The following is a 3,156-nucleotide window of genomic DNA, read 5'->3' as shown; positions in this document are numbered from 1 at the left end:
GCTTGAGCCCAGGAGCTTGAGACCAGCCTGGGCAACAATGTGAATATATACAATGTGTGTGTATATACACACACACACTATATACATATACATACATATATATACATTATACATACATATATATAGAGAGAGAGAGTGCAGGGAAGCCCAAGTCTGTTTCTTCCTATCCAAATCCAAATGCACTTCAACAATTGGGTTTGTCTTTTTCTCATTTATTTATGGGAGCTCTTTTTTTTCATGTTTTGTAATATCTTTTGGACTCCACATTTTCAATTTCATTTGTGCTGCCTTTTGATATACAAAATGTCAATGGTTTATTATTTTTAGGTTTCCTGTTTTAAGAATGTTCCTCACCTTAAACCACCTGATAGAAAAATAGGAAAAGGTTATAAATAGGAAACTCACTGAAGTTAAAATAACTGATTAGTTAGCACTCCTGTGAGATAGCACTATATATATATATATATATATATGAAAAAGCAACAACTTTTGTTGCTACTGAGCCTACAGGGGAAACAGTCCTCCTGCTTGTTCCCTGTTGATAGGAATGTGAATTGCATCAACTTTTTGGAAAGTAACTAATCAGTATCTATTAAAAGTGTAAGTAAACATAGCTATGGCTGAGTTATACCACTACAAAGATTCTATCCTGTAGAAATGAAATCCTCCAGTGTGAAAGATGATAGCTACAACACTATTTGTAGTGGCAAAGGGTACTTAACCTGAATGTCCATATAAAGGGGAATTGTTGGCTGGGTGCAGTAGCTCATGCCTGTATTCGCAGCCCTTTGGGAGGCTGAGGTGAGTAACTTGAAGCCAGGAGTTCAAGATCAGCCTGGGCAACATGGCAAGATCCCATGTCTAAAAAAAATAGGGTGTGGTGGCATGTGCCTGTAGTCCCAGATACTTGGAAGGCTGAGGCAGGAGGATTTCTTTGACCCAGAAGTTTTTCTTTTTCTTTTAATTTCTGGCCTTACTGAATCACTGAGCCCAGAAGTTGGAGGCTGCAGCAAACTGTGATAGTGCTACTGCATTCCAGCTTGGGTGACAGAGCAAGAACTTGTCTTAAAAAAAAAAAAGAAAAGAAAAGAAAAAGGGGGATTTACTAAGGAAATCAAATACACTCAATATTATAAATTATTAAGCAGAAATTAAAATAAATACATTTGATCTACATTAGTTAGGCTTAGTAATGTCCACACTGCAGTATAAAGAGAAAAAAGTGAATTGCAATATAATGTAGGATTTCATGTATGTCATTTCAAACAAAACAAAGACAACAAAACCCTAAAAAGACAATTGAAAGTAAGTCACAAAACCCAGAAGCCATAAGAAAATGAAACAATTTGACTAAATATAAATAAAAGCTTCTGTACAATAAAAGACAACATAAAGTTACAAGGCAAGACACAGACTTTAAGAAAAAATATTTGCTATTCATATACAAATAATATACAGAATATGTAAAGAATATCTGTAAACGACTTAGAGAGTTGGTAAAGGATATCAAGTAATTCACAGAAAAAGTATGAATAGCTAATAAATACATGCAAACATATACAATCTCAGTAGTAAGTGGAGAAACACCAATTTAAAAAATGAAATTATTTTTCAATCAAGTTGACAAAAATTGACTACGATTGATAATATACCCTGTAGTCAAGCATGTGAGTAAATAAAAACTCTCATACACTGATGAGAATATAAATTGGCAAATCTTTTTTGAAACATAATTTTTAATCAAAATATTAATGCTTGTACCCTTTGCTCCAGTATTCTATTTCTAGGAAAATAGAGTTAAAGAAAATAAAACTAGCAAGTATGTCAAAAGATGAATATACAGGTATGTCTCTTTGAGTATTGTAGATAATAGCAAATAATTGAAACCAACATGAATGTTCCTCAGTAGAAAAGTGGCCAAATTATGGTGAACTATCCTATGGAACAATAGTGCAACTATAAGAAAAATGAGGGGGATCTATTTGTACAGATAGGCAAAGATCTCCAAGATATATTTTATGTGAAAAAGCCAGTCACAAAATAACACATAAAGGAAGATTACATTTTGTAAATGTATGTGTATGTTTACATATGTATATAAATGAATAGAAAAATTACTTACTAGAACGTATGTTTTAACCTGTCAACACTTCTTTGGGAAGTTAGTGACAGTAGATGAGAGGATTGGGTTGTCAGTGAAGAGTATTATATTTAATTCTACAGACCTAAGGGCATTGTTTGGATTTTTATAACAATATGATAGATGTGTTTCTTTAATTTTTATTATTTTTACCCAGGAAGAGACAGTCTCCAGCATGTGCTGAAAGTGCTCTCTCTTCCATGTTTTTTTTTTTTTTTTTTTTTTTTTTGGGGCGGAGTCTCACTCTGTCACCCAGGCTGGAGTGCAGTGGCACAGTCTCGGCTCACTGCAACCTCCGCCTCCTGGATTGAAACTATTCTCCTGCCTCAGTCTCCCGAGTAGCTGGGACTACAGGCGCGTGCCACCACGCCCAGCTAATTTTTTTGTATTTTTAGTAGAGACAGGGTTTCACTATGTTGGCCAGGCTTGTCTTGAACTCCTGACCTTGTCATCTGCCCACCTCATCCTCCCAAAGTGCTGCGATTACAGGTGTGAGCCACTGCGCCCGGCCTTCTTCCATGCTTCTTACGTAATTTATTAAAACATATTTTAGTTTGTTGACTTGCTTACAAAAAGGTGTTTTAAACCTCTCTACAATTCTACATAGAGATAATTGTCATTCACTGTGTTAAAACAGAAATAAAGACAGAGAAATACGTATATTCAAGGATGCCAATAGGATGTTAATATCTAAAATTAGATTTTGATAATTATTGGAAAACTCTGTGAATATATTAAAATACACTGAATTATATGCTCTAAATAGATACATTTTATACTATATGAATTATATTTTAATGAAGCAGTTAAAAATCAATGGTTTGATGTTTTAGTATTTAGTGACAAATGACTTTAAGATGTAAGCAATAATTTCCAGTATATTTAAAAGATATTTACAATGGATATTTCTAGTTCACCCCCATCAACTATTAGAAAATATTTTTATTTTTTAAATCCTTGAAGCAACTGAGTGAAGGTCGCTCCACAGGAGAAGTCACTGTTGTGTAGATGAGGAG

Source organism: Mandrillus leucophaeus, unplaced genomic scaffold (genome assembly GCF_000951045.1).
Source record: "Mandrillus leucophaeus isolate KB7577 unplaced genomic scaffold, Mleu.le_1.0 Scaffold2, whole genome shotgun sequence".
In the NCBI taxonomy this organism is placed as follows: domain Eukaryota; kingdom Metazoa; phylum Chordata; class Mammalia; order Primates; family Cercopithecidae; genus Mandrillus; species Mandrillus leucophaeus.
This window is presented reverse-complemented; position numbering follows the sequence as displayed.